We start from the raw sequence: 12,059 nt of genomic DNA, 5'->3' as shown, positions 1-12,059 counted from the left end.
CCATCTGTTAGATTCTGTGTTACATACTGCTGTTATATTGTGGTTTTAAAAAAAAAACACCCATTTTGTGCAAGATACTACATTTGCGGCCTTTGCTGCATTTCTGACAGTCCAATACAGCCTTTAAATACTACTGTTATATTGTTGTTTAAAAAAAAAATATATATTTTGTGCAAGATACTGCACTTGCGGCCTTTGCTGCATTTCTGACAGTCTAATACAACCAGTCAATATCGCTGTTACATTGTTGGTTGACAAATTCACATTTTTTGGCAAAGTAATTGTATGAAATTCGCCTGTCACACTATTGTGTGACCTCAATAAATTTTTCCTCTTTATGACACCGACACTGCCTTACTGTCAGTGAACTTAATTGTTGACTATTGGCGGTTACATTGTCGCCTGACATAAACCATCTGTTAGTTTGGTGGGTGAACGCAAAGAATGAGGAGAGCGTCAAAAAAGGGACGTGGCCCTGGTCGTGGTACTGCTGGTGTTGGTGGAGCTCCTGTTGCAGGGAGAGGATGTGATCGATCTGTGCCAGCTACACGCCCAAGTGAAACACCTCCTCAGGTGCGAGTAGGCGACAGAACCTTCAGCGTTATTTGCTAGGTCCGAATGCGGCTCTACGAATGGTGAGGCCAGAACAAGTACAGGCGATAGTAGATTGGGTGGCTGACAGTGCCTCCAGTTCCTTCACATTGTCTCCCACCCAGTCCCTTGCTAAAAGATCATACTTGGCACCTGCAGCCCATGGCCATCAGTCTCACCTCACCCCTTTGCAAATCAGCCAAACAGTCTGAGCCCCAAGTCATGCAGCAGTCTCTTCTGCTTGTTGATGACTCTGCTAGCAGGCTTTCCCAGCGCCATCCACATAGCCCTGCCCTAGAAGTGGAAGAGATTGAGTGCAGCGATGCCCAAACACTTATGTTTCAGGATGAGTACATAGGAGGACCACCGCAGCACTTTTCGGATGATGACAAAACACTGGTGCCAACTGCTGTGGCTTTCGAAAGTGTGCATACTGACAAGGAGGCCAGGGGTGAAGACTGGGTGGAAGATGATGTGGAGGACGATGAGGTCCTCGACCCCACATGGAATCAAGGTCTTGCGAGTGACTTGTCTAGTTCAGAGGAAGAGGCGGTCGTCGCACAGAGCAACCAGCACAGCAAAAGAGGGAGCATGGTGCAAAAGCGGAGCGGCCATCATCTAGACAGTTCGCCTGCTACTGCCCACCGCACCAATGGACCCAGCACATTAAAGCCAGCTTCAAGGAGTTCCCTCACGTGGCAGTTTTTCAGACAATGTGCTGATGGCAAGACACGGGTGGTTTGCACGTCGTGCAATCAGAGCCTAATGGGAGGCATAAACGTTCTAAACCTGAGCACAACCTGCATGACCAGGCATCTAAGTGCAAAGCACGAGCTGCAGTGGAGTAGACACCTCAAAGACAAAGAAAGGTCTCTGGCTCCTCCTGCTTCCTCTTCTGCTGCAGTCTCGGCCTCTTCATCCCCGTCTAGAGTGACAGTGGCACCTGCCACCACGCAAACAGAGGATGTGCCAGCAACGCCACCACCTGGGTCACCAAGCATCTCCACAATGTCCCTTGGAAGCGTTCAGCTGTCTATCTCTGCAAACACTGGTGCGAAAGAGAAAGTACCCCCCTACCCACCCGTGATCCCTGGCCCTGAATGCCAGCATTTCAAAATTCCTGGCCTTTGAAATGCTATCATTCCGTCTGCTGGAGACGGAGACTTTTAAAAGCCTTATGGCGGTGGCTGTCCCACAGTACGTTGTTCCCAGCCACCACTACTTTTCCAGGCGAGTCATCCCTTCCCTTCACAACCAAGTGGGGGACAAAATCAGGTGTGCACTGCGCGACGCCATCTGTGGCAAGGTCTACCAAACTACGGATACGTGGACCAGTAAGCATGGTCAGGGACGTTATATCTCCCTAACAGCACACTGGGTAAATGCAGTGGTGTCTGGGCCTGAGGCGGATAGCAGTTTGGCGCATGTCCTTCCACCACCGAGGATTGCAGGGCATTTCTCTTTGCCTCCTGCTGCTTCCTCCTCCTCAACCGCCTTCTCATCCGGTCAGCGTAACACCTTTACCACTAACTTCAGCACAGCCAGGGGTAAAACGACAGCAGGCAGTTTTAAAACTTATCTGTTTGGGGAAGAAACCCCACACCGCACAGGAGCTGTGGACTGGCATGGAACAACAGAGCGATGAGTGGTTGGTGCCAGTGAGTCTCAAGCCCGGCCTGTTGGTGTGCGATAATGGGCGAAATCTCATAGCAGCTCTGGGCTTATCCGGTTTGACGCACATCACTTGCCTGGCGCATGTGCTGAATTTGGTGGTGCAGAGGTTCCTGAAAAATTACCCCAATATGTCAAAGCTGCTGCAGAAAGTGCGGGCCGTCTGTGCATGCTTTTGGAGTTCTCACACTGCTGCTGCTCGCCTGTCAGCGCTGCAGTGTAACTTCGGCCTTCCCGCTCACCGCCTCATATGCGACGTGCCCACAAGGTGGAACTCCACCTTGCACATGCTGGCCAGACTGTGCGAGCAGCAGCAGGCGATAGTGGAGTTTAAGCTGCAGCACGCACGAGTCGCTCTGCGGAACAGCACCACTTCACCACCAATAAGTGGGCCTCCATGCGAGACCTGTGTGTCTTGTTGCACTGTTTCGAGTACTCCATCAACATGGCCAGTGCTGATGACGCCATTCTCAGCTTTACTATCCCACTTCTATGCCTCCTTGAAAAAACGCTTTGGGCGATGATGGAAGAGGATGTGGCACAGGAGGAGGAGGAAGAGGGATCATTTAAAAGGGTTTCAGGTCAGTCAATCACAAGTGGCTCCGAGGGTGGTTTCCTGCACCAACATACGCCAGGTACACAATTGTCCAGCCAGGGCACAGTTCTGGAGGATGACGAGGTGGAGGATGAGGAGGAGGAGGAGATGGAGGAGGAGGAACCGTGTTCACAGCAGGGTGAACCCAAACCAGCTCATGGCCATCACTGGTGCGTGGCTGGGGGGATACAGAGGACACAGACGATACACCTCCCACAGAGGACAGCTTGTCGTTGCCTCTGGGCAGCCTGGCACACATGAGTGATTACATGCTGCAGTCTCTCCGCAACGACCTCCGAGTTGGCCACATTCTAACTTGTGCTGATTATTGGGTGGCCACGCTGCTGGATTCCCGTTACAAGGACAACGTGCCGTCCTTAATTTCATCACTGGAGCGTTATCGTAAGATGTGCGAGTACAAGCGCACGCTGTTAGACGTGCTGCTGATGGCATTCCTACCTGACAGCGGGGGCATAGTGGAAGCACAAGGCGAAGGCAGAGGAGGAGGAAGAGGTCGCCAATGCAGCTGGGGAACCACCAGCACCTCAGAAGGCAGGGTTAGCATGGCCGATATGTGGGAAAGCTTTGTCAGCACGCCACAACAACCAGCAGCACAAGCTGATATGGAACGTCTTAGCAGGAGGCAGCATTTCAGCAACATGGTGGAGCAGTATGTATGCACATGCCTAAACGTACTGAATGATGGATCTGCCCCTTTTAACTTCTGGGTCTCCAAATTGGGCACATGGCCTGAGCTTGTCCTTTACGTCTTGGAGGTGCTGGCTTGCCCTGCAGCCAGTGTATTGTCTGAACGTGTGTTTAGCACGGCAGGGGACGTTATCACAGACAAGCGTAGCCGTCTGTCCACATCCAATATGGACAAGCTCACGTTCATTAAAATGAACCAGGCATGGAGCCCACAGGACTTGTCTGTACCTTGTGCAGAATAGACATGTATACTGGCCTCACCCAGCCTTTGTTATAATCCAGCGCACTTTCTCATTGTTTTATTTTTTATATTTCCCAATGTTTTGGGGTCTACCCTAATTTAAACAACAACAAAAAAATAATAAAAAAAACAATACGCCACGTCCACCGCCTCCTCAACCTTCCACTCCATATGAACCTCCACCTCTTAGATCAAGATTATTATTTTTTTAATTTTTACGTATTTTATGTTATTTTAAGTCATTTCACTAATTCGTCTGATACATTGTTGGATGACATACTCAAATCTTTGGCTGTGATATACCCCTGCTCTACATAGTGTACAGAGAAATACATTACACTAATTTGTCTGTTACATTGTTGGGTGAAATTCACAATTTTTTGGCTGTGATATACCCCTGCTCTACCTAGTGGACAGGGAAATACATTTCACTAATTCGTCTGTTACATTGTTGGGTGACATTCACCAATTTCTTTGCTGTGATATACCCCTGATCTACTGTCACTACCAGAGCTTTGGGACGTTCTCACAGCTCTGTTTCTCCACCCCTGTGATGATGTCACTACTAGAGCTGGGAGGAGTTCTCTGTTTCCTTCCTCCCAGCTGTTCCTCCTGCGTTTGATTTCCCTGCCTTTATATTCCCCCTCCTCCTATTGTAAGGTGTGGATTATATTTCTCATTTGAGTTGTAGCTCTTGCTTGAGTATCTTCCCTTGTATGCTATCCTTTCACTGGACCTGTGTTCTGCTGCAGCAAGTACTCCGGATATTGCCAGCCTGTCTTTGGATCCGTCTTTACTGCGGCTGCAGCCCCTTCAGCTAAGTGTGCAGACATTGTTGTGTATCTGTGTGTTTTCTGACTGGATCCGAGGCGACCACGGTTCCCTCCATATACTGAGCAGGGCACCGGTGGCCGTGCCCCTTCCACTATTGTAGGGGTTACAGTGGTCATCAGTCTTAGGTACGCGGGCATGCCTCCTTCCACCATTTGGATCCGGGCATGGGCTTAGCAGCATAGGGAGAGCTTTGAGGGTCTGACAGGGGTCACCCTTTATCCTCCCTAGTTTGGGTCCGGTCAGTAGCTCTATTTTCTGTGCATGCTCTTGTTGCTCACATACAGCCGTGACATCTACATGGTGGACAGGAAAATACATTTCACTAATTCGTCTATTACATTGTTGGGTGACATTTACCAATTTGTGGCTGTGATATACCCCTGCTCTACCTAGTGGACAGGGAAATACATTTCACTAATTCGTCTGTTACATTGTTGGGTGACAAATGCTTTTTTGCGATAGAAAGTACATTTATGTCCTACACTGCATTTAGGACAGTACGAATGGTGAGGCAAGAAAAAGTAAAGGCGATAGTAGATTAGGTGGTTGACAATGCCTCCAATTCCTTCACATTGTCTCCCACCCAGTCCCCTGCTGAAAGATCAGAGTTGGCACCTACAGCCCATGGCTCTCTGTCTTTCAACTCATCACTTGCAAATCAGGCAAGCAGTCTGAGTGAGCCCCAAGTCATGCAGCAGTCTCTTACGCTTTTTGATGACTGCTTGCAGAGTATCCGTAGGCCATCCACATAGCCTTGCCCCAGAAGTGGAAGAGATTGAGTGCACTGATGCCCAACCACTTATGTTTCAGGATGAGGACATGGGAAGACCACCGCAGCACGTCTCTGATGACGAAACATAGGTGCCAACTGCTGCAGCTTTCTGCAGTCTGCAGACCGACAAGGAGGACAGGGGTAAAGAGTGGGTGGAAGATGATGTGGAGGATGATGAGGTACTAGACCCCACATGGAATCAAGGTCATGCGAGTGACATGTGCAGTTTGGAGGAAGAGGCGGTGGTCGCACAGAGGCACCAGCATAGCAAAAGAGGGAGCAGGGTGCAAAAGCGTCTGTTACATTCTTGTTTGACATTTTACAAATTTTGCCGTGAATAAACCCCTGCTCTGCATAGGTGACAGGGACCTAAATTTAAAAAAAATCGTCTGTTACATTCTCAGGTGACATTTTACCATTTTTGCCGTATACAAACCCCTGCTCTGCATAGTTGACAGGGCCCGAAATTTTTTAAATTGTCTGTTCCATTGGTGGGTGACATTAACCCATTTTTGGCAATAAAAAACCCCTGCTCTGCATAGGTGACAGGGACTTAAATTTCTAAAATTCATCTTTAATTGATGCGCGCCCCCTCCTTTCATTCGATCCTTCCACTTTAACAACTTGTCCCACATTTCCGCTCGATCACATTTCAGCCATTGACCTCCCTTGTATGTGGTATCCCTTTCTCACGCTCCCTCTCCGGCATGGAACCCTGATTCCCCATTACCCGTGATCACCATTGTAGGCGCATAAAAGAACATCGAAAGTTGATAGAGAAGATATCCAATTGGATCGTGGATGTCACGGGGACGTGCGATCAGGCAGAAGCTATCTAGAGTCAACAAAGCGGCAGCAGGGCCTCTCCTGTCTAACGTTTCCAAATCCAAAATACCGCAGTGACATTCCCTGTAATCTTTTATTAATCATTCCAATAACAGGGCATCTCAAGAGTCCTGTATTGTTATTTATCGTCACTACCTCCCCGAGTGGGGAGTGGGTAATTGCCGCGCACCTCCTCCTTTACTTGGATGCTTCTGCTACAATAAGTTGTCCCACATTTCCGCTAGATCACTTTTCAAGTATTGACCTCCCTTGGATGTGGTATCTCTTTCTCAGGCTCCCTCTCCAGCATGGAACCCTGATTCCCCGTTACTCGTGATCACCATGGTAGGTGCATAAAAGAACATCGAAAGTTAATAGGGAAGATATCCAATTGGATTAAGGCCGTCACGGGGACGTGCGACATGGTGGAGCAGTATGTGTGCACACGCCTAAACATACTGACTGATGGGTCTGCCCCCTTCAACTTCTGGGTCTCCAAATTGGGCACATGGCCTGAGCTTGCCCTTTACACCTTGGAGGTGCTGGCCTGCCCTGCAGCCAGTGTATTGTCTGAACATTTGTTTAGCGCGGCAGGAGGGGCTTATCAAAGAGAAGCGCAGCTGCCTGTCCATAGCCAATGTGGACAAGCTTACATTCATTAAAATGAACCAGGCAGGGATCCCACAGGACTTGTCTGTACCTTGTGCAGAATAGACATGTATACCGGCCTCACCCAGCCATTGTTGTACTCCAGCGCACTATCTCTTAGTTTTATTTTTTAGATTTCCCAATGTTTTGGGGTCTACTTAAATTTGAACAAAATAATAAAATAAAATAAAAAACAAAAACAAAAACCAGTGTTGGCTACCTCCTCCTCCTCCACCGCCGCTTCCACCTACACTGCCACATCCACCGCTTCCTCAAACTCCTACTCCATATGGACCTCCTAGATCAAGATTATTATTTTTTATTTTTACGTATTTTATGTTATTTTAAGTCATTTCCCTATCCACACTTGCCTTGCTCTTAACCACATTTTGCTGCCTTTTGCAGCCCTCTAACCCTTTCCATTACTATTTTAGAGCCATTTTAGTGCTCCAAAGTTCGGGTCCCCATTGACTTCAATGAGGTTCGGGGTCAAGTTCGGATCCCGAAAACGAACAGTTTTTTGCGAATTTCAGCCGAACCCATCGAACCCGAACATCCAGGTGTCCGCTCAACTCTACCTCTGAATAAAAATATACCCTCCAATATGCCCTAAAATGTGCCCTCTCAGGCAGAAATCTCCTGGTCATCATGTCACCTCCATCACAGAAAAAGAGCCTAACAATGTTCTCTTCCTCCCTGTAGTGCCACTACTTTATTCAACTGTATCCATGTCTGAAAGCTGCCCAGGTCTCATGTATAAAGTATTCTTTAACTTATAACTACTTGTATTTTTTGTAGTTTTGTACTTTACATGCTCATGTCCCCTGAAATTCAGAATCATTATTTTAGGGACTGCTCCAAGGATGTCAAAGATGAAATGAATATGGAATAGATAATATCGCACGTATTTGTTCTCACTATCAACTCAGGTCTGCCAGTAGGTTCCAGGCAAAATAATTAAACTTGGATAAATCATGTAGGGAATGGATAGATAAAGCTCACCTCACCCATGGCTTTATTCCTTGGCTATTCCATATGCTTTGAATCCCTTGTGTGATCAAGAAAGAAAGCATTTTTACAAGAAGCATTACAGTCTCATTCTTGAGATATTAAGATTAGTTTCTTTTATCTAAATGCAATCCTTTATTTTGAAAAGTCAGGGAATAAATCTTACTATCATTTAGTGTCTAATTTCAAAGAGTGCACATTTTGATCTAAATGCCTTTAGGATATTAATATTAAATCAGCATTTTTTTCCAGCATACTTATTTGCAAACTCACAATTACAATTAGAGATGAGCAAATTTCTCAAAAATTCAATTCAGCCGGTTTGCCGAATTTTTTGAGAAAATTTGGTTCGATACAAATTTCTTAGTGGCAAATTTATTTCCTGGCTGCAGAGAACCTTTACAGTGGTGTAGAACACTGTGCCTTGCCTTAACATACATAGGGAGTCTGTTATGGTAGTGAAACAATACTGTGAGTCAGTATGACATGTAGATGAGAGGTGTCACTCTTAGAATCACTGCAGACTTCACTTATTTGGGCAGTTACAGGGCCAAAACTGACCAAATAACTCAAGTGTGAACTCAGCCTTACAGGTCAATGTTACCGTCAAGAAGAAAGGCACTCCTTTTACACTGTCATCAGCTGATTCCACATAGATGTCTACAGAACCTGTTCTATTAAACGCTTATACAAGTAGAGCCCCCCGACAGAGTGGACTGGGTGTCAGCAGTAAGTTTGTGTTGACATCACTGATTATTTTCCCCTTCCTTTGATCCATCAAAACAATAACCCCCCAAAAATCCTGTCTGTTGAGCATCCACCTTCACTCGGTCAATATTTGCTCAGTAATCCATCAGTTTTGCTAAAGCCCAAAAAAACAGGAGTGGATCCAAAACAGAGATGACACGTGAATGGAATCTTTGCATGTCTTCTGTGTTTTGTACCCACTTCTGCTTTTGGCTACCAAATCATTAGCCAATTCTGATGCAAAATAAGGTCCATGTCATGCAGGCCTTACAGCTGTTACATAGACAGGATCTGTTGTGGGTCTCATTTTTCTTCCCTTCTGAGAGATCAGAAGAAGGGTCAAATAAATTATGATGTCAGCCAGGCCGAAAGGCAAAATAGTGGCCCAATGACAGAGTCTGAAGGTGGCAGCAGCATCGGGAGAAGGCCACAGAGTGACACAATGACAGTGTGGAGGTAGCATCAGCATCAGAAGGCCACACAGTGGCACAATGACACAGTGTGGAGGTGGCGGCAGCAGCATCAGTAAGAGGCCACAGGGTGGCACAATGACAGTGTGAAGGTGGTATACACATCAGGAGGCCACAGAATGGCACAATGACAGAGTGTTGAGATGGCAGCAGCAGCATCAGGAGGAAGCCACAGGGTGGCAGCAGCAGCATCAGGAGGCCAAAGAGTGGCACAATGACAGAGGGTGGAGGTCACAGCAGCAGCATCAGGATTAGGCCACAGGGTGGCACAATGACAGTGTGAATGTGGCAGCAGCATCAGCATCAGGAGACCAAAGAGTGGCACAATGAAAAATTGTGGAGGTCGTGGCAGCAACATCAGGAGGAGGCCACAGGGTGGCACAATGACAGTGTGGAGGTGGCAGCAGTAGCATAAGGAAACCACAGAGCGGCAAAATGACAGAGTGTGGAGGTGGCAGCAGCAGCATCAGGAGGCCACAGAGTGGCAAGGTGACAAAGTGTTGAGGTAGCAGCAGCATCAGGAGGCCACAGAAGGTCTGGGTGACATAGTGTTGAAGTGGCAGCAGCTTCAAGAGACCACATAGTGGCAAACAGCATCAGGAGACCACAGAGTGGCAGCAGCATCAGGAGACCACAGAGTGGCAAGGTGACATAGTGTGGATGTGGAAGCAGCATGAGGAGACCACAGAGTGGCAAGGTGACATAGTGTGGAGGTGGCACCAGCATCAGAAGACCACAGAGTGGCAAAGGAACATAGTGTGGAGGTGGCAGCATCATTAGGAGACCACAGAGTGACCCAGTGACAGAGTGGAAAGGTGGGTCTCAATACCAGTATCAGTTGAAGATGGTGGAGTACTTGGCATCAGATGTGGGGCATCAGGTGGGTGGCAGCATCAGAATAGTAGCTGAGGCAGGTAGCCAGAAGAAACCGGTATCTTTTGTCAAAGTGTTGGTGTGGCACCATGGCTAATCTAGTCTGATGCATCAGGCATTGGTGGGTGGAAATCCTGGATGATCCACACCTGATTCATCTTGACAAAGGTCAGTCTCTCCACATTTTGGGTGGACAGGCGAGTTTTTCTTGGGGTAACTATGGCCCCCCGTCGCACTAAACACGCGGTCTGATGCCACACTACTGGCCGGGCAGGACAGCTTTTCCAGGGCAAACTGTGCCAGGCCCCAAATCCAGTTTGGCTGCATAGTAGTCCAGCAGATCTTCAATGTGGGGTGGCATGGTGCTGTACAAGTATGACACCACCTGCTGGTTCAGGTCCTGCTCCAGATCTAGCTGCTGCCACTGCTGGGGAGTAGTTTCTTCACTATGTGGGTGAAGAAAGCTGCTCATCAGCGACTCTAGACTCAGGCTGCTGCTGATGGAGCTGGTACTGCTACTGGACCCCACCCCTCCCCAGCAACCATGGCAGTGGAATGTGAGCGCAGAGGGCCCCCCAGTCAGATCAGAGGATGGACGATGGTGCAGATAGGCAGCGGCCAACTGACTACATAGGATGTCTTAATAGTAGTTCAGTTTGTCCTCCCTCTCAGTGGGTGTAAAAAAGACCCCCATTTTGGACCGGTAGCGAGGGTCCAACAAGGTGATGAGCCAGAAGTCTTCCCTCTGCCAAATGGCGACAATTCGGCTGTCACTACGCAAGGAAGTGAGCATGCATCGGGCTATTTCTGCAAGTGACTCGGAGGGACTAGCTGCCTCCATATACACTGCATACTGCCACAGTGTGTATGGGTCCTCTGCCTTCTCTTCCTCATCGCCCTGTAGCTCCTATAGCTGCTTCTGTCCTCTCCTGTCACCTGTGTATCAAAACCACCCTTTTCGCTAAACATTGCTTGTGCTCCAATGTCCTCCTTCTCCTCCTCCTCCTCCAGTTTTACCCCCAACAGGGCTTATGTGGACGTGAGATCTAGGCGCAACGTCTCCAGTCCCCTGACCAGCCAGATTTACCAGCATCTGTTCCAGGACATAAAGCAGTGTAATGACGTTATTCATCTCGTAATCCTGGTGACTGACAAATAACGTGGCCTCCTCAAAGGGCCTGAGAAAATGGCAGGAGTCACGCATGAGCTGCCACTGGCTGACATCGAGGTTACACAGAGGAGTACTCCTGTCCCCTTGGATCATAAAGAAATCAGTTATGGCCTTTATCTGTTCATATAGTCGGTCCAACATATGGAATGCCGTTCTGCCGCTGCAGCTCAAGGAGGGTTTGCTTTGCGGTGTACAAGTGGCTGAAGTGCATGCAAAGTTTTCTGGCCATTTTTAGGATGTCTTGCAGATGGATGGAAGACTGCAGGAACCGCTTGACAACCAGATTGAACACATGAGCCATGCAGGGCACATGGCTCAGCCCTCCTTAATGCAGTGCCGACACCATGTTCTTCCCGTTGACGGTCACCATGGTTCTGATTTTGAGTTGTCGCGGAGAAAGCCAGAATTCGATTTCTTGATGAAGGATACGGAGCAGTTCCTTCCCTGTGTGACTCAGTTCGCCCAGGCAAACAAGGTTTAGGACAGCGTGACACTGCCTTGCCCTGCACTGTGAATTGTCCCTGCAGTGAAGGCTGAGGACATGGTGGTGGATGAGGAGGCAGAGGCGGACATTGTCGCAGGACCAACAGCGTAAGAACATGGAGGCAGAAGCTGTGTCATCTGGCCAAGTTGCTGGTGTGGCTGGACAGGAACCACATTTACCCAGTGGGCCATAAAGGACATATATTGTCCTTGACCTTAGTTACAGTTCCACACATTGGCACTGCTGTGCACTTTGGCAGACACCGACAGGCTCAAGGACCACCTTCTGTTCTACTTACATGTGCAGGGCTGGTACTGCCTTTTTGGCAAAGAAATGACGACTTGGGACTCTCCACCTTGGCTCGCCACAATCCATCAGTTCTCTAAAAGTTGCAGAGTCCACCACTTGGAAAGGGAGGGAC

Source organism: Bufo bufo, chromosome 1, assembly GCF_905171765.1.
Source record: "Bufo bufo chromosome 1, aBufBuf1.1, whole genome shotgun sequence".
NCBI lineage: Eukaryota > Metazoa > Chordata > Amphibia > Anura > Bufonidae > Bufo > Bufo bufo.
The sequence above is the reverse complement of the archived record's forward strand: the minus strand, read 5'-3'. Positions refer to the sequence as shown.